Genomic DNA, 24529 nt, shown 5'->3' with positions numbered 1-24529 from the left:
TTTTGGAAAAATATATTTGGGTTGGTGATGGGTTGAGCCATTACATAATGCGCGGCGAAGTAACGTTATCAAATGATTTACCCGACTATTTACGCGACCAATTAGCCCTTGAAGAATTACACCGTAGGTTGCAGAGAGCTCACTTCCCGGAAAAATCTCACTTTATAGTCTCTGCAGGTCAGTTAGAATTCAATTTTTCGCGCAAACCGTATCACATCATTGAAAAACAGCTACACAACATAACCGACTTATTATTCAACAAGGGTGCACAGAGCATAATCCTATTATTCCCTCTGGCAAAACCACGCGCACCAGATGAATTTGATATAAAATTGTCTCGTTATGTCGACTTTAAGAACATATATGTACGTGTAGCTAACAATCCTAAGATAAAATTCTTACGTATACCAGCTATGAGCTTTTTGGAAACAGAAATTATTCATAGTCAGGGTAAACAATACACCAGACCCAGAGTTGGTGCACGCAAAGAATTATTGCCAATAGAACAAAAATTCCACTATGTCTCTTCAATAAAACGATATTTTCCCTCCATCACGGAATACCGTGATGTCCGCAATTTGCTCATCTCAGAGATAGCACGAATCGAAACATTCAAAGAAAGAATGGCGACACTTCCCGCTCAAGCAGAAGTAGAATACTTGGGAAGCGACACCAATGAAAACACAACAGAAGCCCCAATCTATCAAATTTCAACGCTCAAAAACTCAAATTTAGGCAATAGACTCAAACCAGAAAGAAAAATTAAGAACGCGATTCGCAATCTCTATAACGACCATGCAATTCTATCAGATTCACCAACAGCTATGAGCTTGGGTGAACTATTAGTCGCAAAAATCAATGAACAGCGATTCCATAAAATGATAAATAAAAAGAAAAAACAAAATATCGAGTTCGTTGATGCGATAGACAACACTTCATTCAATAACAATGAGCCTGACCCAATAACCTCTTCACAACTTGTGACTCAGAAAACTAATGACCCTGCGTGTGTCATACCAGTCACAATTGGTGCAAGAAAGGTTGCGTTACAACTCGATACAGGGGCACTTCCTAATGTACTCTCTCGTTTAATGGTCAAAACATTCCTTGAAGAGGCTCCGACTTGGGTTAAGTTCATCAAACTCAAAAAACAAGTCCAACTTAGATTGGCCAATAATACGCTAATTCCATCTGCAACGCATATCATTGAACTTCAAATGATACTTGGGAATGAAAAGATAAAGGTGCCATTTTACATCATTGATGCACCAGGTCAGACATTCATTTTGGGCAGAATCTCCATGGATTACTTAAAAATGAAGTTAAATGTACCCGAACAACTCGTAAAATGTAGACCAAAATTTTGTGAAAAATTTACAATACCTTTCATGCACACTGATGAATTTCAAAGTGCATTGACGGTATTCTCATTGGTTGCTAATGAACAAGAATATGAAACATTTTCCGAAGATATGTCTGACACATACTATACAATCACTGAGCAAGAAATTTTTGAAGAGCGTAGATTGGCCCAGCGTACTTTTAAAGAAAATCTACGAGCTGATCTGAATGTGGCTCTTGAGAATGGATCAATTACATTTCAACAAGCGATCCGAGGGTTCGATAGACTACAGCATTTTGCCGATATTTTTGACCTCAACCCTGGCAAATATACTGGAGAGCAGGTTAAATTCACATTTCAAGAAGAAAACATACACCTGCAACCATGGAGAGGAGAAAAATTTCGACCTAGTAAAAAATTGTTGCCAGCCTTACGCAAAGCAATAACTAAAATGCTCGCTCTCGGTATCATCAAATATTCACACTCATGCTACATTAACACCTTCCCAGTTGACCACATGCTAGCAAAAAGCTAGCGTTTTATTCGCGTTTTGATAAGTTGCTAGCAATTTACTCGCTTTTTGTGGCCAGCAATAATTGTCTCGCTAAAAGTAAGCGATTTTCTTGCAGTTTTTCGCTAGCAAATTCAATTCTAGCAATTTTCGAGCTGTTTTCCAGCGACTCTCAGCTAGCTTTTACTTCACTTTAACTTGCTCGCCTTATGCTAGCGTATTACTGGCGGATACTTGCTCGCAATTCTATGCTAGGACAGTTCAAGCAATATTCTCGCATATCTCAGCTAGCTTTTACTTCACTTCATACATGCTCGCCTGATGCTAACGTATCACTGATGGATACTTGCTTGCAATTCTATGCCAAGAAAGTTCAAGCAATATTCTCGCATATCTCAGCTAGCTTTTGCCTCACTCTATACCTGCTCGCTTAATGCCAGCGTATCACTGACTAATATGTACCTGCTCACAGTTTTATGATAGGAAACTTCAGGTAATATTCTTGCATCTCTGACCTAGCATTTACTTAGCCATCTGGCTCTAGAAAAATGTAAGCATATCTCTAGTTTCTGCATCTGGTGACTTGGCGTTTTCTTTGTAGTCAAATGATAGGAATGTGCTACCAGATCTTACGCATTTCTCACCAATAAACCTTTTTCTGCGTTATTTATTGTAGCAAAATGCGAGCAAGTATCTTTTCCATCCCTCAGCGCGCATACAAAAATCATTAAAAATATTCCTGCATATGACAATAGGAGTAATTGCACCCCCCCTCCCCCCGCCGATCTTCCGGGGCAACTTTTTTCTTAAAGGGGACAACAAAATTTCATCAAATGGACATGGAAAGCTGTAATTGACTCTACACTCCAATTTTAACACCTTCTGAAGACGACTTCAGGTGGGTTCAAGTCATTTCAGAGCCTCCAGTAGGCTTTTGAAACTTGAAATTCCCACAACATTAATTTATCAATTGGAGCTGGCAAGCTGAAATTTACTTCGCAGGTTTCAAATGGTTTTGAAGCTTCCAGCTACTTTTAGGAAATTCCAATTTTTCAAAAAACGCCATACAACCTTCGAAAAGTCGCTGGAGGCTCCAAAACGACTTGAAATTCACCTGCAGTACTTCGTAGCGTATTGAAATTAGTTTTCAGAATAAATTTGAGCTTTACAACTTCAATTTGAGTTTCAAAAATCTGCTGGAGGCTCCAGAACTGATCAAAACAAGTTGAAACCGTTTCCCATCGATTTGGCATGTCGAAAATAGGGTATATCCCAAATTTCAGGTTTCTTGGTCAATTTGGTAAAATTTTGATTTTTTCTCTCATTTTGGCCAAAATTTGATTTTTGAAAATTCACCAAAAATCGAAAAAGGTACTTTACCACTTGAAATTTTGACAGGTGATGAATTTTTGTATGATCTTTCGATCTATGTTTGTAAGGTTTGAAAAATTTCGTGCACGTATTATGTTGAAACGCAAAATCTGCGATTTCGGCTGACCTTTCAATCAAAATGGCCGCGATTTTGTAAGTAAGGCCAATTTTTTTTTCAGCAAGTTTGCTTTAAAATGTTCCTTAGGATGTCCCCTTTAAGGAAAAAGTTGTCCCGGAGGATCGGCAGGGGGTGCAATTACTCCCATTGCCGTGGACTAAAATGTTGTTCAAATGTTTTTGAAATTTTTCATTTTCATGGTTTGTTTGATACTTCATTTTCAAATTTTAAATTTTGACAATTTTTCTATTTAAAAAAAAACTTCATTTTTTATTTAATAAAGAGATTTTTCAACCTATGCGCTAGCATAATGCTAGCGAATTGCTAGCGTCGATCTCTCTCATGGTATAGTTTGCTACTCTTAGATAAAGTGTGTCATCAAGTTGAATATAAGCTCAAGGTGGTATCTTGTTGAAAAGTAAGAAGAGTGACATCACTCTTCTTATACTATCCCAAGATCTCAGCGTTATGCTAGCTCTGAGCTGGGACAGTTGCCTAATTTTTGGAATTTCCTGGAAAACTACCACCTGTTAAAGGTAAACACCCAGAATTTTTAAAAAGTTAACTAATAGTAATTACTTTACTGATCAAAGTTTTTCTACGCTAGCAAAAAGCTAGCTTCTTGCTAGCATAATTTGCGCTAGCGTAAATGGTGCTGGAATATGAGACACTTTTTGCAAAAATTGCTAGCAAATCAGTCGCGATTTAGTCGCATGTACGTAGCAGAATGCAGAGCAAAGTGCCAACAAAATGCTAGCTTTTTGCTAGCTTTGTGCCAGCTACGTGCTAGCTATTTGTGCGCAATTCTGCTACTCTAATGCGACCTAATCGCAACTGATTTGCTAGCATTTTTTTAAAAAAGTGTCTCAAATTCCGGCACCATTTACGCTAGCACAAAATTTGCTAGCATTTGGTCAACTGGGTTAGCACCCGTAGTTAAGAAAAACGGAGATATTCGTTTATGTCTCGATGCTGACGAACTCAATAAATTCCTAGTCAATGTCTTAACTGAGCCAAATACAATCGCAAGCATGCTCTATGACAATGCTGGCGACAAGTTCTTTTGCACCCTCGACTTCACCGCGGGATTTTGGCAACTTGAACTTGATTTGGAATCACGTAAATTTACTGCTTTTCAAGTTGAGGGGCAAGTGTACGAATTCACCAGGCTACCATACGGCCTGAAAATTTCATCAGGTGAGTTTGTACACATGATTAATCAAGTCATTGAAAATGAGGACGGAATCACAAAATATGTCGACGACATAAAGATATCTGGAACAACTTTTGAGGAAACTATCAAAAGACTCGAAAAAGTCTTTCACCTCATAAGAGAGCACGGTCTGAAGCTAAATCCAACAAAAACTCAATTTTTCAAAAATTGCGCTGATCATCTTGGTTTCGTAATCTCCGATAAGGGAATTGGAAAGCAAAGTGAAAAAATTAGAAAATTAGAGGAATTTGAAAAGAAACACACTAAACGAGGAAAATTCTCTCTATCCAAAAAGAACGACATTTTGGCTTTAGTTGGCAATACCGGCCTCTACAGGGATTTTATTCCTGAATATTCCCAGATTGTAAACCCTATTTACCATCTTACGAAAGGTGATGTACCTGTAGAATGGACAGAAAAACAACAAGAAGCCTTTGAGACCTTGAAAGCTGAATTCAAGAAGGATTTCAAATTACAGCAAGCTCCAAAGGAAGGTGATCTGTTCTTAGACACTCAACTTTCTGATGACTCGATGAACGGAGTACTATTTTATATGGTCGATAATGACAAACGCATCATCATGTTCATCTCGATAGCATTCAAAGATCATCAGAAAAACTTCACCTTGTTTGACCGAGAAATTATGTGTTTGGTAAAATGTGTTCAAAAATTACAAATGTGGCTACATGGTCGACGAGTCCATGTCAGATCTAACCTTTTACCAATAATCAACCGATTTCGAGAAATTGCTCAAACCCACCGAAAGGCGGCTCACTGGGTAACCGTTCTAAATTGTTACGATATTATTTATGATATGAATTTTTCAAACAAGGCCCTTTACAAAATAAAGGCACCTGAGTTAGAAGTTCACAATGTTGAAATTCCGGATGACTCAGATCCAACAGAGCTGGAACCATTTGAACCCCAAACTGAGCCATCAGAACCTCACTCACAAGAATTTGAGACAGGAATTGCACCCCTGGAAGTCAAATTTCTTGCTGAAAATATTCCTGAACTTCATAAACGTCTCAGAAACATCTCGTCATATCAGCAGACAGACACGACGTGTAAAAAACTCATTGAAATTCTTGAGGAACGTATCCCGGCGAACAATAAAAAGCAAAGAGATGCTCAGAAAAACAAACTTTCGAAATTTGAAATATTCAAAAACGTCAGAGGGGAGAAAATTCTCATGAAAAAATTAGAAAACGGTTCAAAAGTGCCCTGTCTGCCTAATGAGCTGTTCTACGACACTGTCGATTACCTACATTGCATATATGGCCATGTAGGATCTACCAAACTTGACATAATATTTCGCAGAATATTTTATCACAACAACTCATTGGCGTATATTCGCGAAATTTGCAACGTATGTATTGTCTGTAAAGTTAATAAGAACTACGCAAATCACAAGACTATTGAATATGCACACATTGAAGCATACGCACTCGGAGATGTTCTATCAGTTGATTTGCTTGGACCTTTACCTGCAATGAAAAATGACCCAAAATACCTCCTGGTCACAAAAGATGTTTTCACAAATCGAACATGGCTACGAACACTCTACAATATCAAGAAAAAGTCAATCTGTCAACAAATGGCTACGGTGATTTTTGATATTGAAAGCCATAAGGTGAACATCAAGAAAATAATAACAGACAATGGCTCACAGTTCATCTCCAGTTCTTGGTACAATTTACTCGAAGAACACCAAATTCAAGCGGCTCACACCAGTGCATACAATCCACAATCTTCATCTGTGGAAAGGACGATGCGCTGGATTGGAGACAAACTACGAGTAAAAATCAATAAGAACCACAATCCTTACCGTTCACATCTTGGATGGCAAGATATCATCTCTGAAATTGAGGATGAATTGAACAATACACCAACTTCATTTGGATTTAAACCCAATGAAGCCTGGGGCATCGCAGATGTTATTGGATTACAAATACCCCAGACGTGTGTAAAGTTCAACTTCAGAAAAGAACTCATCAAAATTCATGAGAAAATGATCAAACGCGAAATTCCATCTGTCTCGACTGAAAAATGTCTCGAGGAAACGTTAAATCCCGATATTGACTTGATATTTGACACAGATGGTTACGTCCGTGTTACAGCGGATGGAGCCTGCTCAAAAAATGGTGACGCGAACGCAATTGCTGGAATCGGTATTTGTTTTGCGCCAGACTCAATATTAAATATCTCAGAACGCATAACGAGCACTCAATACCCAATTTCGAATAATCTCGCTGAATTAATTGCAATCCGTACGGTTTTGCAAGTGCTTAAAGAAAATGATATAAAAAAAGTGAAACTATTGAGTGACTCGAATTACGCAATAAAAGCGCTCAACAATACCTGCTCGTTATGGCAAACCAACAACTGGAAAAATTCGCGGAATAAACCAGTTCACCATGAACATCTATTCAAGGAAATTCTCGAACTTCGCAAAGAATTTGAAAAAGTTGAATTCATCCATGTTTTTGCAAGAAAACATGAATTTACCAACATTATCGCTGACTCATTGGCTAAAAAGGCTGTCTATACTATCGAGCAAGACACCCAAAAGATAAATGAAATGACCCCCCGTCAATTAGTCGAGACTTTTATTCGAGAGAAAAGAAGGCTGAAGAAAATAGAAGAAGAGTACGCCTTCAATAAAAGTCACCCCGACCCAACATTTTTCAAAAAAGGAGATTGGGTTTTAATGGCCAATCATAAACAATCATCCTTTGCCAAACAGACCTCTGGCAAGTTATATGAAAAGAAAACTGGACCATACATCGTTGTCCAAAGAAATGGCCATAACTGCTATCTTTTGGAACCAACTGACGACAATGAAATCAACAGAGTAGCAAACATTCGCCAATTGACTCTTTTTATTACAAAGGAGAACCTAGAAAAGTTGAGAAGCGAAGTTTGCCTGAAATCTAGCATTGACTCTCGCTCATTAGAGCAAAGAATCAAAGAATTTCTTACTGACTATCGAAATGAATCTGAAATCGACAGTGAAGATGATGAACTATACCTCGATTCAGATCAGGAAGATGACACTGAAATTGTAATCAGTAAGAAAGATTTTCGAAAAGCATCTCAAGTGGTCCTACAAGAAGTAGCAAAATCAGCTCGCGAAAAACGTGCTGAGGCACGGAATAAACGACCTGAAAAGGTGCAAGCTACAACACATGCTTCTCAAAATTCAACCCTCTCACAATCCCAACCTTCTACTTCAGGGGCACAGGATGGACCCCCTTTCATAATAAAAAGGGCAAGGGGTCGTCCACGTAAAAATAGGGCAATTGAATTTTCGTCTCAAGAAACCATCTCGACAATCGATGATAGCCAAGACAGTCAGGATAGCCAAGATTCTGACGATGAAATATTTTTGGATGCTCCTATGACGCTCCAAAATTCACCTGATAATGACCTCTCCAATGCGCAAAACCCATTTGACACCCCACCTGACTCTGTAATTCCAGAATCAAACGTTCCTAGGGCAGGGGCAAGTGCTCAAAGGCCTACCTCATTACCAACTAGGACACGATCTGAACGAGTTCTCACTAGATTACGGACAAAACCAGCGACACACTGGAAAAAGCAGCTCGAGACAAAATTCCTAAATTACGTATCTGATAGCGATCAAGAGCCTATTGCTCGTTTTTATGAGATGGTTCCTGATGAAAAATCAGACGATGAAGGAAACCAACCATGGAAAACCTAATGCTTTGCAAAAAATTCACCACTTTTATCGTTGTGAACTGAAAGATGTACAAAAATTCCCTTTCCATATGTCCTGTTACATCGTTCGACCGCAACAATCACCACGTATTACGACGGAGAAGTGTACAAAAAACCCAAAATCATATGTCCTGTTACACTTTGCAGTCACCATAAAAATTCAATAGATGAAAAATAATCTCACCAATAGTTAATCACCGCAATTAAAAATGCGCAAAATCACAAGATCTATGTCCTATGACATTTCTTAATTACAACATACACCCAACAAGCAAAGCATTCAGGATAAGTCAGTGTAAATATTTTTTTTTTGAGTCTTATAACCCTTTCTACTACCCTATTGTGGTATGTATACTTGTACAGCTATAAAATTACGATCCAAAATTGCTTGGAAGTACACCAAAAAATACTTTATCAGATGTCCTCGTGTATTTCTAAGCGAAAACATTCTCTTTTTCTTTTAATCAAAATTATATTCGATCATTAATTCATTTTTTTTGTCTTCGGTACCTTGTCTATAAGTAAGTATTCTAAGACACTTACCAAGATCTATATTTCGAACTCGTAATTCGGACACTAAGTAAAATACTATCTTACATCGATTGGAGATACGCTAAATACCCTATCCTATGTCCTGATGTACTTTCAAGCTATACTGCTCTTTTAACGTAAATATAAAAACCACTTGATTTTGATATTATAGTTGCATACGATAACCGATTCCTTTTTATGTTAATCGTAGTTCTAGCCCTTGGTAAAATACACCACGGATACGTAGCAGGTAGAAGAACCCGGAACCCAACTGTGTCATTTACGTACACAAACATCAACAACGCATCTTCACACCCCGAATTCGTTACTCCAAAACAGTAAGCGAGTGTGACATTGACCCTACTACATCTCGTCAACACAGAGCGCAGACACCCGCATATGACAGCTGGAGAAGAATACGCAAACGAACCCAAATGAACATGTACACAGATTGGTCTGAGATTTGCTACCCGATGACTTGGGAAAAGAATACGCTTATCAAGTAAATTAAATACGATTCACGAGTATTCCATGAAATAATTATCTTCTCAATAGCCCATATACCTATCTTCTTTTCATAAAATACGAATTCAAATACATGCAAACATACCTAGATCTAGGTCCTGGTATGTTATAGAATACTATTCGTTCTCCTAAACTTATCCATATAGCACACCCTTGTTCAAACACACCTTACAATATACCTACTTCCACTCAACCCAGAAATCATCTTTTTTTCTTTTCCTATTAAAATCTTCGACTCGTAATCGTAGGTATAATATAAGCTGTACATATATGTAACCTTAATTAAAAATCTCTCGAACACAGCATTTACTGCCCAACAACAGTAAAATGCCCTTACGTAATATTCTACACAGTGTGTTTATTGTTTCAGTATACGCCACGATATGTAAATATTATGCCACTATAGGATATTGTACCATGTCCCCTAATAAAATCAAAACGATCTTCTCTAAAAATTGATAACCGCATGGTTCCCAGCGCAGCACAGAAGACAATTTTGGTCAACGGCGCGAGTAAATAGGATTGCTAGCTGCTCATAAAAACGTCAAATAAGTTAGTACCTCGTTAAGATATCAAGTAAGGTACAAAATTCGAACAACACCGGCAGCATTACAGATGAATTAATCGTCTACAGTGCAAGCGATAAGCCTGCATTACTTCGACGATTCATAGCAATCTCTACGAATTCGCTACTTTGAAAAATTGAACTATGTGCAAAATTCCATGCATTTTATTCGTCTGGCGATCTTGATTTTTTTTGTATAGTCAGCTTTTTTCGGAAAATTCAGTTCATAGAAACTTAGAATGAAGTCCAGACGAAGCGCTACCACATCCAGAGAGACCATTCGATAAAATAGTCAAAAGCCATAAAAACTTCAACAGACGGCGATACTTGTCACTCATATTTTTCTCTCTTATATTCGATTATTTTATTTTTTGATAATTACCTCGCCTTCTTATCTACTTCTCACGCACAAGTGTTCCTACAATCATATACGCACCAAAATTTTATGGATTTGGAGGTGGGGACGATTTTTTCATCTATCTGTATCATCCAAAAAGATAGAAAACTGAAATAAAGGTGCTACCTTTTCTCGAATCTCACCTCATTATATGTAGTGCTGGGATCCACACGACACCTCTCGACTTAGCTGTGGTAAGTTTTGACTTTACTTTACCTATTCGATCCGAGTTTGCTTTATATTTCAACTTGATCTAGCTGGCTTATATTTAAGTAAGTTAGTTGGATCTTTTGCATCGAATTCGCGAGTGATTATTTGTACCTTTGCACCAAAATATTCAGTCTTATTATTTTTTACAATTTTTTCCTCAAAAATCCAGATTTTGAACACAATTTCACCTGATCAACTATTCGATCAATATTGTCAACTCCTTATTGACAATCTCTCGTTTCAATCGAATCATTCAGCGTGATTATAATTTTGTATCGGACCACTTCAACTAATCTTTGAATTTTTCGACCAATTTTGATCAGATTTTTTTCGACCATTTTTCCAAAAAATTTATTCGATTATTCGAATAGTTTCCCGAACAATTTTCAATTCTTTCAACATCACAGTTTGATTTTTCCCTAGAAATCATGTCGTATTGCGAGATCATTTGCGACCAGTGCAAGCTATCTCTAGCACTGCCCGGACCATTTGCAAGGGCAATTCATGACGATATCTACATAACAGCATGTAGGCACCTTTTTCATTTTGGATGCCTATATCGCTTGTATATAAATTCCACTACTAGAACAGAACAAGGTGCACAATGTGTCCCCTGTCCTCATCCGTCATGTAAGCAAATGATCTTAGGATCTGATTCTTTCTTTGTGGATCAATCCTTACGAATATTCCAAGTACTCAACACTGACTCTAGAGTCCAGTCTCTCGTAAATCAACTCGCATTACAACGAGATTACATCACACGTATCGAGATGGTGATGATTAACGAGAATATTGAACTAAAAAATCAGCTGGAGGAGTATCGACGAGAACACTTCAATTTAATGACTCGATACAACTTGCTCCTAGATCATCAGATAGGCAATCTATTTTCGAATATACGTCCGAAAATAAATTCCTCAAACAATCCTCAACCTTCTTCTTCTCAAACTGCATCCGTCATGCCACAATCTTCGACTTCAAATTCCGATGTACCGCAGTTTACATCCCCCCCACCACTGTGGCGACAATTTCAAAACTCAGCACAACCTCTCTTCGCAAAACCACAAACTTCTTGTGATTCTGCACTGATTCAAAGACCAGAGCCTGTAGAGACCCCAATTCCAACGATTGTCACCCCTCGACAACAAACTGTCCAAGCTGGTTCATTAACCCAGCCCATAATCTCGCAGCTCAAATATGTAGACGTAGTTGGAACACCTTCCACTTCGTCAGACAGCTCTAGAGCCTCAGGTTCCGGCATTAGTACGACTTCGGATCGCGTAGCTCCTACGACACTACGATCCAAAATTTTCCCCCCAAAGCCAAAAAAGGGCACTTCTGCTGACAAGCGCCTTTTTCATAAAAATTATAGAGCCCGGTTCGGCTCCGATTCAGCTGAAATAGAACCTTTCTATCCCATTAATTCGTACCCGCATGGCTTTACGGCAGCAGGATACGAAATTTTGGACGATGCTTATATCATCGTATTTTTGGCCTATAATATCCTAATTATGGGGGATGGACACGCTGATGGTATCGCAAGATACTTAAGTGTATCTAAACCCTATGAAAACCTGGTTGACATAGAAATGTACCGTAGAGACCTTCTAGCTTCTGAATTACTCTTATATCTCGAAACGTTCTTAAAACTCCCAAAACGAATTATGATGTCAATTGGGAATTTTGACGTACAAAGAGGTACGTCATATGGACAATTCTTCAATATATTCCAAGCTATTATTCTATTATTCAAAAAACTAAAACTGCAAGAACTCATAATCCTTCCACTTATCCCTCACAAGAAAGTCAATCAGGAACAATTTTCAGAAATTAACAGAGCTTTAAATTACGATTGGGAAAGAACTCTTGGAGCTAGAATAACTAGAATTCCACATATTTTCGAAGAATTCCATACAGATAGGGCAGGAATCGACCAATATGGCCCATTCTACCCATCCAACCAATATGCCAACGTGCTTCTAGCCCTCAGAAATGAGCTTATCCCAGACGTACTTCCCAGACACCCTACAAGCCAATCTCCCAGACCCCCTACACCTGATGTTGAAATTCCTCCAAATAATATTCTTCCTTTACTACCACTGGATCTTCGAATTCCCAGAATTTGCTTGACCCCTGTTAAAATAGATCCTCCTCCTACTACGACTTCATCTACTAAATTATCCCAAACTACAACCCTTTCCACCCCCTCTACCTCTTCTTGTTCAAGCAGAACAGATCTAGCGGTGCAAAGTGTACAAATTTCCACCGAAAAGAATGCAAACAATCTCGGAAAGAAAGGTAAACCACGTCGTGTAGAACGTCGTAAACGCGATGAGGAGGAAAGCTTAGTTCGAAATGTAAGACGACGCACCGATCCCATCGTGCGTATGGTAGAAGAAGCTATAGAGCAGGTGGAAAAAACCAGCATGCCACCAGTTAATGTGCCACGCGACCGCGCGGCTCGTATGTTTGCTTCTGATTCCAGGTCATCTTTAAATGATCAACGAACACCATCCCGAGATGATGAGATAGAGAAGGAGGAGGCTGAGAAAGAGATCAATTTGTCAGGCCAAAACCAGTAGAGCTATGGATCACTGGGATTGGATCGCAGTTGTAAAATTGAATTTTCTATATACTTATTAAACAGTTATATTTAACCCTAGATTTAAATATAAAAGTAGAACATTACTAACGTTTCAGACTCTCATCTATAAACAAACTCCAACAAGTAAGTATTTTCGAAAAACATACTAATAGTTTGCTTCCCCACAGAATTATTATGACTCGAAAACAACGCAGTCCAGAGTAATGATCCCATGATAATTGATGACTTCGAGAGATGTTTGACTCGAAGAAACTGAGATTCGTTAATAATGATACTGTTGGTGACCAAACAACTACAACTTCTCATCACACAATACCACCATTTCTTCAACAGATAATTTTCACAAATCACCATTATTCAATAGTTCATATTTTTGCATTCTTTACAATATTTGTCTTTTATATGCATTCATATTCAATTCTTGCATTATGTGTCTACTTTTATACATTTAGTTTTATGCCATATACATATATTATCCCTTTAGAATTAGACGAATATCTTAGAATTACGCAAAACAATAGAATTAAGCAAAATCTTAGAGTTAAGCAAAATTTTTTCTTTTCTCCATGAAACTTTACGCAATTTTTTCATACAACTTTTTACATTCATTCTCTGTTCTCTACAATGTTAGATTCGTGTTTTTACGCATTTATTTTCATGCCATGTACATATAGTATGCCTTTAAAATTAATCTTAGAATTACGCAAAACGGTAGAATTAAGCAAAATTTTTGAAACTGCATGCACTTTCGGAAAGATAGGGCCGCATAATGTACAAATTAGAACACACAGTGACGTTAATCAAATTTTCTTAGCTTTCGAACTTTTTTAACTTTATACTTTTGGTCGTCACATCTGAACAAAAATTAGGGAACAAAAATTTAAAATCTGCAATATGACAATAGTAAAACTCTCCATAAAAGAAGCTAGCTTTTCGTCGTCATCGTCATATATGCAAGAAATAGGAAATCGTCATAAATTTATAGGCCAAATTACCATAATGACACTTAATGACCAAGAACCACTCACGTTAGCAGAGCACATACTTCGCGTATTTATTCTATCCAGTTATAAGGAAAACCTTCAGTTCATACCCATTAAGACATTTAGGATACATTTGGCTACATAACAAAAAAAAAGAAGGGCCATTTCGGAACCCAAAAATTTTAGAATTTTCTGTAAAACACATTACCATTTTTCGATCCTGTTTGATTGGTTATAAATTTGAGCAAACGATCCCTCATTATTGACTTCAAAAATTATAGACACCTTTAGTAGTCAGGAGCATATTAACGACTTTTCCACTTGAAAAATCCCACCCTCCGACCCATCTCTTGAAAACCTGTCACCTCAAAATAGTCTGCAGATCAACGCAGCAAAGTACGGAGGGGCAGGGTGGTGGAGCCTCCCTTGTCTTGGAAGGGAGGGGAAAGCGGGGTTACGGCATATTTTTCCTCTTATTTTTCGTGATCCGTGCTTCCCCCCGTGACCTGCTGTAGGGGTCAACCCCCGGAAGGGCATATGATATGAGGAAATATGCCTTCATCGCCTAAGCGATGATTAAATTAATCATCACCATAGAGATGATGAATAAAATAACTCCCTTAAACTGCAAGTTCGGTAATGTGTTAACTCCTACTACTGTGCTACTCCTACTACGTAGCTATAACGTAATCGCGCGCAGCAAACGCATAGAACGCATCCGATGCACCCAAAAATAGTATAAATAGAGCAACACGGACGCGAGCTAAACTAGTTGTATTTAAAATGGGCTAAACTTCTAAATAAGTTGAGCTTCCAAATGATCTTGGACTCGGCGATCGCGCGAAGCTGGTTCTTGGTCAGAAAGTGCATTTATGTAGATACGAGTAAGATGAGATCCCTCTACGGGGATGCTCATCTCCTTTTATTCAGTCTTCGCCCACTTTTAGTGGTTAAAATGTTTCTCGTTTCGTGATTTAAATTATCGTATACGTAATTAATCGCGTCCACACCGGATATCATCCGATTATGCTGGCCATCGGAGATAGTCCTAGAAGAATAGGTACCTCGTGTATTACATTGCTGTCGACCGGCCTAGTATTAGTGAGCCACCTTGAAAGAGACAGTAGAAGCGGACATTATGTGAACCTGGGTGAGTATATCTCACCATTTATTCCGAAATTGCATGCAATTTCTAGGGTATCTAATTACCCACCTTCAGTAATCCATTAACGCGCGTCGTAAGGTATAAGCTTGTGCATGTACCTATTATAGAACAACCCTATAGTTATTCTATACTTCTTTATCTTTGTACCCTTTTTAATATGTATTTGATTTCATTATTTCTAATTAACAATAAACATATTATCACTTTAGTGTAATTAATATGAGTTTTATTGGTAATTAGAGATTATTTCTGTGGAGAATGAGCTGCATGACTGAAACCTCTCCGATATATTGAGCTAACCAGGCGAGGCATAAATTCACTACCTTAGGGAATATTTCTTGACTTAAGCACGTAGGTAGGAATTATGATAATAACCATCTATATCAATCTTGTCAGATCTCACTCTATCAAATTTCAATGAATTTTTTCAATAATTTGAAGGTTTTTGTTGCCCGTTTGAATTTTTTCATTTTTTCATTACCTTTTCAACTAAATTTACTACTTTTTCACCACTCTCGCTACCCCTTTTTAAAATTACCACTTTCTCATTATTCCTTCACTACCTGTTACCGGGTGACCAAGAATAAAGGATTTCAATGTTACCAAAAATGAGAGAAAATTCCCATCATGAAATTTACAAAATTAAATAATCATGTAAAAAATGGACGTTTGAATGATTGTTTCAATGAAACACGAAATACCTAATCTTTCATTTTACATCGAAACAATAATTCGAAAGCACTTTTTCTCGATTGTTATTTCATTTTCCAATTTTTACTTAGGGAAATTTTTTCCCCGTCTTGGCCAACCAAAATATATCAAAATCCATTATTCTTGGTCGCCCGGTAGATACCTTGTATTTTGATTTAAAAAAAAAAAATGAAGCTAGCTAAAGTTAATTTGGACGGTTTTTTTTTAGCATACCCGAAATTTCCAAAAGATACCCGAAGGCTTCTAGAACAGCCTGAAACCATCTCCAATCGACTCAGCATATTAAAAATGGGGTACTAAGTAAATTTCATTTCAACAACTCAATTGGGTAAAATATTGTGGAACTTTCAATATTCAAAAATCTGCTATAGGGTGCTCCAGAACCACCACTCAAAATGTTTCGAAACCGTTTCCAATCGATTTGGAGGGTCGAAAACAGGCACACACCAAATTTTAGCTCTCTCGGTCTATATGGTAAAATTTTGATTTTTTTCCTATTTTTGCCCCAAGCTTAATTTTTTAAAAATTCCTTAAAAATCAAAATCGTTTGAGAACTCAAAAATTAGATCTACTGTTTCCAAATTAGTATTTGGAAAATCAGATCACCTCGATTCAAAATTAATGGACAATTATGTCAGCTGATTTTCAAATTCAGTGATTTTAGAATTTATTTTTTGATTTGCAATTGAAAATAAAAGGTCACAGGTGTTGAAGTGACTAACATACGTACGTAACTTTTCTCATAAGTCATAAGGATTATAGAATTACTTACTCATTCTCATACGCGAGTTCATATTATTCTATCATTTTTGGAAGGCAATTTGTACTCACCTGAAACAAAGAAAAATTAAGGTGGATTAGTTAGTTATAAAATTATTGATCAATCGACAGATATATGAAATAATAATGGTCGAAGGCCAAAGTGAAAATTCTGACGATCTCGACGTTTAATAAAGAGCCAGAAATGAACATTCACAAATAAAGTATCATAAAAAGTGTAAAATTATTTGTGAAAACACTCAAAAATTTAAAAAATTGATAGACCATCAGAAAACGACAAAAATTTGAGAAAATATCTCATTGGGTAAAATTTTGCACTGCAGACTGTTTAAATTATTTGAAAAATACCAAGAATTCATCGGAAGTTCTAAAAATTGAATGATGATTTGTCAAAACTGCCAAGTTGCCCCCCCCCCCCCAAATTGAAAATTACCAGAACTGATCATGGTTAGAGCTGTGCACTTTTCAGAAAAGTAATTTTGGTGAAATGAGAAGTGAAAAGTTCATTGAAAAGTGTGAAAAGTTGTGAAAAGTAAATCGTGCGAGTCTCAAATTAATAGCTCTCTGTAAAAGCTTCAAATTTATGTATTTTTTGCCTATCTAAAACTCACAAAAAAACAAATCCTATTTTTTCACATACTTGATCGAAAAGTGGTAGTTTTGAGCCTTTCTAGAGTCTCTAAAATTTTTGGGTTTTTCTGTTTTGAAAAAAATGTTGTGAAAAATATCAAAATGCAATTCAGCGCCCATATATGGGTGCTGAATTGCGAAGGTGGGGGAGTGGAGAGAGTGAAACTAGATATTTGACTTCATCAATGAGGTCAGTGTTCTCTGGTGAGTAAATTGATTGGTCACTCGCTTTTTTTTTAGTGAAAACTGAAAAGTGAAATGAAAAGTAGGAACTTTCTTTTCAACTTTTCATTGAAAGAAAAGTACGTTTCACTTTTCACTTTTCAGACTGCACATCTCTAATCATGGTATCTGAGAAAGGATTTTTTTTTTTGTTGAAAAAAATCACTACTTTTTCACTATCTTTTTTCAACCAAAATTTCAGAAAGCTCTCCACTCAACCCCCCCCCCCCTCTACACGCAAAAAATTAACAAAATCACATTTTTTACTGGAAAATTTTCAAAAAAAAAATGTATACATAAAGCATTTTTATCAAAATTATTAAAAAAAATCAAATGATATCATCAATGATTTTTTTCATTTTTTCACTATACCTTAAACAAAATTCACTACTTTTACTACCTGTTAAATATCCTGCCTCTTTTTCTAATTGTTTCTCTTTTCTCCTATCTTAATCTACTTTCTCTATATTAAATTAATTCATCGAGTATTTCTTTCATCCTTCAACATTTTTGAGAAAAAATATAGTCTTTCAAGAAGTGAAAATCGAACATCTAGGTGACACTTTCTTTCGGCTCGTTTCTAAGCAGAGAGTAAATTCGTGCTTTTAAAAAAATCTTGTTTATGTTTCGAAAGGTTAAAGGTTATAAATTTATATCCAGCTATCGTCAATTAGATTGAATACAGTACGCAACCATATATACGTATATAGATTTAGTGGACACTCTAATCGCACACAGCGAACAAAATTGCGACCTATAACGCGTAAAAGACCAAAGAAAGCTGAAGGGAAAAAAAAGCTCAAGCTAGGCTACACAGTCATTTACTCGGAGTAAAAAAAAAAAAAAAAAAAGGTATAAGAAAAGAAAGGAACGACGAAAGAATATAAGGAAGCGTACAGAAGAAAATCAAGGATGGCGAGAGACGAGGAGCGAGTATAGAAAGCGAAGAAGAAAAAGGAGAATTAAATACAGTATACGGGATGAAGTCCGGTACCGGTCGTTTGTTGAAATTTTATTTGCAGCGCGACCACGACCACGACGTGGAGGACAAAGATGGTAGATGGCACATGAGGGGAGACGGGAGACGGTGCAAATTTATGAAATGGTCGTGTACCGTTCAAATATTTTCAACGCAACAAAGTATCATGTGAAAAACGTATAATTTATAGACTATTTTCGGCGTGAAAGGAAATTAATACAGAAAATAGAATAGACAATGTCAGAAACGAGAAAGGTTTCCCGCTGCAATATGATGTATGCGTTTTCGAGGTTAGAAATACGAGCAGCGAACAGAGAAAGAGGCTGCGTTATAACCGAGCCAACTCTCTCTCCTCTACACTCTACACAGTGTACCAAACTAACACACTAGCACATGCTTATGGTGTAGGTAGTAGGTACATATCCACGTGTATTTTTGTGTCTCGTACGCTATAGTACTGTGGCGGTTCTCCCCTCTCTGTGGACCACATCTCGCAGACTTAATATTGTACGAATGTAAATTAGACGATGCTTAATGCTTCTAAATACTGGTATTTATCATTTTTTGAAAATTTAATTCACATCGAGGTATATCATGTCGGTAGTACTATGCATACGAGCTAGGGTAAAAGTTTCCAAAGCACATGACATACTCAGCTGCTAAATTAGCTCTCTGCCTTTCGACTCGCCAGCGCCAACTCGTACAATATATAATTTGCGGTGATCGTGTATGTGGTTAAAGAGGTCTACTCATTCTATTCGTACCTCTAGGTACGTACTATGAAATAATGTGTCCTTCTCGTATACGTATATACGATGATTGCATTTTATATCTATAGTATAATACAGCCTGGCCAATTAAATACACATAAAGTAGGCACACGCAGCATAATAATTAATATGCAATTCGCCAACTTTAATGCATAAAACCCAACCGATGCATAATGCACACAGCACAGTACAGCACAGCCCATAAAGAGACACGTTTCCTGAACTCTAACCAACTCGAGACTATAACATCAAAGAGTGCATTTTTTTTGCAGCCGCATCTCTCTCTATCTCTCTCACTCTGGTAAATTCTTAAAGAAACGCTTTCACGCGATGTAATCGAATGAAAATGACTTTTTACGACGACGAAGACGCGCGAACGACTCGGCTGGTGTAAATTGTTCCTTTGGCATTAGATAGAATATAAACAAGCGAGTGTCAAACATTTTCGCCTGGCGTGGCGCGAGCTCCACAACCCATAACACAAAGAAAAATTTAATAATACTGTCGTAAGTCGCGAAATTACATCACTAACGTTTGCTAAATTGCACAACGTCGTAACGTACTCCGAGCTGGAGCTCGACGACTCGAGCTAACCTAACGTGCCGTTCAACGCACTGCACCGTGTCTGTCTATCGTGAAAATGGGCCCTATATGTTAAGTATTTTAAAAGCTTTAAAAGCTTAAAACATCTCTAATGCAATTTACTATAGGCGCGCGTTTCAAAGAAGAATAATTTCATACTCGTACGTAGGTAGTTGTTTTATCGACGTCATACTCGTATATCGTCGTCAGCAGCTCATCATGGTCTGTGGACATTGACTTGATGCATACGAGTATTACGTGCATTCTGATGCAGTAGAGCGAACACTGAGTGAAACAAATGCAGATGTGTAACTTATTGGTTGGGATTGTCCTCATTTTAAATTTTTTGAAATGTTCAGGTGCCACCCCATTATTTTTTTCATTTAGGGGTAGGTAATTCACAAAAAAAATTTCAGCCAAATTATTAGCCCAGTCAAAATAAAATACTATTTGACCCAAACATAATTGCCATCAAGGGTTTTCTTTCGAGTAGAATGAGCTTAGTGATCGTTTCATCTAATTTCAAATACCTATCAAATGAGCTATCAACCAACTCCCTAGCCCCATGGGGGTGGCGCTACGACCCCTCAAAGTAACGTGATTTTAATAAAAAAAAAAAATAAACGGATTTTTCTTTTTTTTGTTGTGAGTGTAATTTTTATCAACTTTTTCATGAAATACGTCAGAAAGAGGTCAAAATAAAACAACTGAATAAATTTAAACTTTTTTTGATGTTTGAAATTGAAAATTGAATTTTTTCGAATTTTGATTTTTTTTTTGTGAGGAGTTCGTTTCATCGAGTGAAAGGGTTTTTTCAACTTTTTCAACAGATACGTAAAAATAGGGGTCAAATGGGTCAACTTCACCAATCAAAACTTTTTTTACTGTTTTGAAACAAAAAATCGCATTTTTTGCAAACTTTGAATTTTTTTGAATCGACTTTGCAACATGGTACCATCCCAATTTTTTAATATGTTGTTCAGCATGAAAAGTTGTCCGTAATATATTATTTTCAGAATTTTTGAGAGTCAGAACGATATGAAAACTACGTTTCGAAACTTTCTGAGCTAATTTTTTGTACGAAAAAAAGTGGCAACGTTGATTTTTATAATATCACCAAAAAGCCTTTCAAATTTCAAAACCCCCAACTATGGTGAAAAGTTCCATTTTGGTATGTATCGCGGTTATCGAGTAATCCACTGCTGAAATGGATGATATTTCAAATTACCTAAAAACTTTGACACCCCCTGGCTGCCTTTAAAAATGGGCTAGAGGACGGCGATTTGCGCCATTGCTCATCCCGCAAAAGGTCTTTCCACAGGTAGAATTTCAAAAAAAAAAAAAAACCGCCGCCTCATCCTCTCCGTTACCACTTCTTGGTCGAATCGACGTGGAATGACCCAGTAAGATCATTTTTTGGAGGGGCATGATATCGCACCTCGGGAGTAATACGGTCACATCTCAAAAAAAAATTGATTTTGATGTTTTTGCATTTTTGGGGTTTGTATGACCCCCCTCAACCAAACATAACACTTTGAGTTGGGTACATTATCTAGATCTTGTAAAAAACACAAATGGCCTAACTCAAAATCTCAACAACATTGCAAGTTGTTTGGAGTTATAAGGGTACATCTCAAAAAACTCCACCTTTTTTGAGCAAATTTCATACATACAAAGTGTTAACAAACAGTTTTGATTGTTTTGAATGTTTGTCAGTTAGAAATAGTCACAAGGAGTGCATTTTTTATTGGTTTGTACCAAATGGAAATTTTTTTTAAATTGATCGCTTTTCAGAAAAATGAATTTGCACATTTATGATGAAATAGTTTTTTGAGAAAAACTCAAAAACTAAGCACTCTAGAAAAAAACTAATGACATTAAGTCGATTGGAAATTTAATTCTCTACAACTTTGTTTTCATGGAATTTTTTTGGACGCTTCCTTTCGCCTCCACATCAACTTTAATGAAAGGTTATCACTCAAAATGTTTTCCAAACATTGAAATATTTCCTCTTTAAGATTTTATTTTTCAAAGTGTTCTTATGCTAAATGAAGGTAGGATACCAGATCTTTAAAATGAGGTGCTATTCATTCCTCACAATTAATTATAAGTTGATAAAAATAATGTATCAAATTTAAAAAAAAAAAAGAAAAATCGCTCTCCTGTAAAATTTCACTTTTTTGAGATGTGACCTTATTACTCCCGAGGTGCGATATGACCCCAAGGCCCAAATGGATAAAATGAGTCCAAAATCATACGATTGGTCAGTACCACACCCATTATGATCAACATATCCAAATTTCAACTTCCTAGGACCTCGCCTCTCCTCGATCCTATGGGACAACTTTTTTCTTGATGAAGACATCCTGAGGAACATTTTAAAGCAAACTTTCCAAAAAAAGGTCGGCCTTACTGACAAAATGGCGGCCGGTTTGTTTATGGCAGGTCAGCCGAAATCGCAGATTTTGCTTTCCAACATACGACTCGCACGACATTTTTTGAACTGGACAAAGCTAGAGCGAAAGAGTATGAGAAAATTTATCATCAGTCAAAATTTCAAGCGCTAAAGAAAAATATTTTGAAAATGTTTTAGTGAAAAAAAAAAAAAACGCTCACGGATTATGCGTGAGAAGACCGACTTTTCTTTAAATAAAAATCTTTCACGAACGAATGGATTCACTTTTTTTGAAACATATTTTGTACGCACAGTAATTGATCTGTTCAAGTATAATCAAATGGAATCATTTACGAACGATGTGCGATTATATAAATTGATTGATTTCTTGGTGAATCATTCGCAAACGGATCAATTAATTTACGGCTGATTTGTATAGACATTGATCTCTTTTCAAGCGAAGTGAATCTAATCGAATCGAATCGAATCATTCACAACCAATTGGCGATTGAACAAACTGACTGATTTCTAGGTGACTCATTCGCGAACGAGTTGATCAACAGTTACTGAATCATTCGCGCGCGAACGAATCGATTCAATTTTTGATGAATCATTCGCGAACGAATTGATTCGTATAAGTGACTCGTTCACGAACGAATCGATTCATTAACTCACTTTTTTTATGAATCATTCGCGAACGAATCGATTCATTTACTCACTTTTTTTATGAATCATTCGCGAACAAATTGAATTATTTTTAGTGAATCATTCGCGAACGAGTCGATTCATTTACTCAATTTTTAACGAATCATTCGCGAACGAATCGACTAATTTACTCAATTTTTGATGAATCATTCGCGAACGAATCAATTCGTACAAGTGACTCATTCGCGAACGAATCGATTCATTTACTCAATTTTTAACGAATCATTCGCGAAAGAATCGACTAATTTACTCAATTTTTGATGAATCATTCGCGAACGAATCGATTCATTTACTCAATTTTTAATGAATCATTCACAAACGAATCGAATTATTTTTTGTGAATCATTCGCGAACGAATTGATTCGTAAAATTGACTCGTTCGCGAACGAATCGATTCATTTACTCAATGTTTAATGAATCATTCGCGAACGAACTGAATAATCTTTAGTGAATCATTCGCGAACGAATTGATTCGGATAATTGATTCGTTCGTGAACGAATCGATTCATTCACTCAACTTTTAATGAATCATTCACGAACGAATTGCATTATTTTTTGTAAATCATTCGCGAACGAATTGATTCATAAATTAAAGAATTGATCGATTCGTTGATGAATGGTTCTTTTAAAAAATTGATCAATTCGTTCACGAATGATTCACCAAAAATTGAGGGTCGTATTAGTTCTTTGTAGGAATCGTGCAGGCCTAATGAGATTTCAAGTTTCATCGAAATCGGTTCAGCCGTTTTAAAAAATGTTGAACAAAAATGTTGTCGCTCGATAAACTTGGAAGCTTTGAGCTTTTGAAACTTGACGATGATGGCGAAATGTCCGGCAAGTATCCTAGTAGTGAAATTTAAAAAAAATATAATATATGAAAATAACGTGTTGAGCATTGGATGACATACGCGACATATTATGTACATTACGTTACACCTCTGAATGAAATGACCAAAAATGCCATTTGACAGCTAAAAATGTGCATTTTACCGAGAAGATGTGCTTGAAAAAATTCCACAAAATTTCCATACATGTACATACAGCCTCTGGTGGTATCTAACACCTCTGCAAGTTTTAAAAAAAAATCGGTTAAAAACAGCAAAGTAGGAAATTTTTTACTAAAATTGCAATTTCACCCCCTTTCGAAGAGGTTAAAGGAGATTTAGCGATCTAAAAATTCCATCACAGGGGTTTGATTATTGAGCCTTACCCAAGGATACGACCAAATCACCTATTTTACCCAGCTTTTTGCTCTTTTTAAATTAAAAATTTCAATTTTTTCTCAGAAAAAAATGTCTACTCTTTACGTAATTTAGAGACAGAAATAAAATTGATGAATGTGTTACGTCTAATTCCTAAAATTTCTTCCAATACCGAGCCCAGAATTGGCTTCGACTCAAATTTTTTCCACAATTTGTCACGTGATATGATAATCCATCTTAAACGAGAAAATTTTCCAAATTCACCCGTCAAATAGC

At 36.6% G+C, this 24529-nt stretch overlaps 2 protein-coding genes across 3 annotated transcripts in view; one reads left to right on the top strand and one right to left on the bottom strand.

The window, feature by feature from the left end:
• Positions 1-24529, top strand: part of LOC135837357 (uncharacterized) — a 288834-nt gene that overhangs the window by 69616 nt on the left and 194689 nt on the right. The gene's annotated exons all lie outside the window — the stretch shown is intronic.
• LOC135837375 (uncharacterized) overlaps positions 1-24529 on the bottom strand; it is a 141810-nt gene that overhangs the window by 76063 nt on the left and 41218 nt on the right. The window contains exon 1 of one of the 2 annotated variants that reach the window (XR_010557181.1): positions 16761-16789. The exons of the other annotated variant lie outside the window; for it this stretch is intronic. The gene's annotated coding sequence lies outside the window, so the exon portion shown is untranslated. Of the gene's footprint in view, positions 1-16760; positions 16790-24529 lie in introns of those variants that run through there. 2 annotated transcript variants of the gene reach the window in all.

The sequence above is a fragment of the Planococcus citri genome, chromosome 1, assembly GCF_950023065.1.
Source record: "Planococcus citri chromosome 1, ihPlaCitr1.1, whole genome shotgun sequence".
In the NCBI taxonomy this organism is placed as follows: Eukaryota; Metazoa; Arthropoda; class Insecta; order Hemiptera; family Pseudococcidae; genus Planococcus; species Planococcus citri.
The sequence above is the reverse complement of the archived record's forward strand: the minus strand, read 5'-3'. Positions and strand labels throughout refer to the sequence as shown.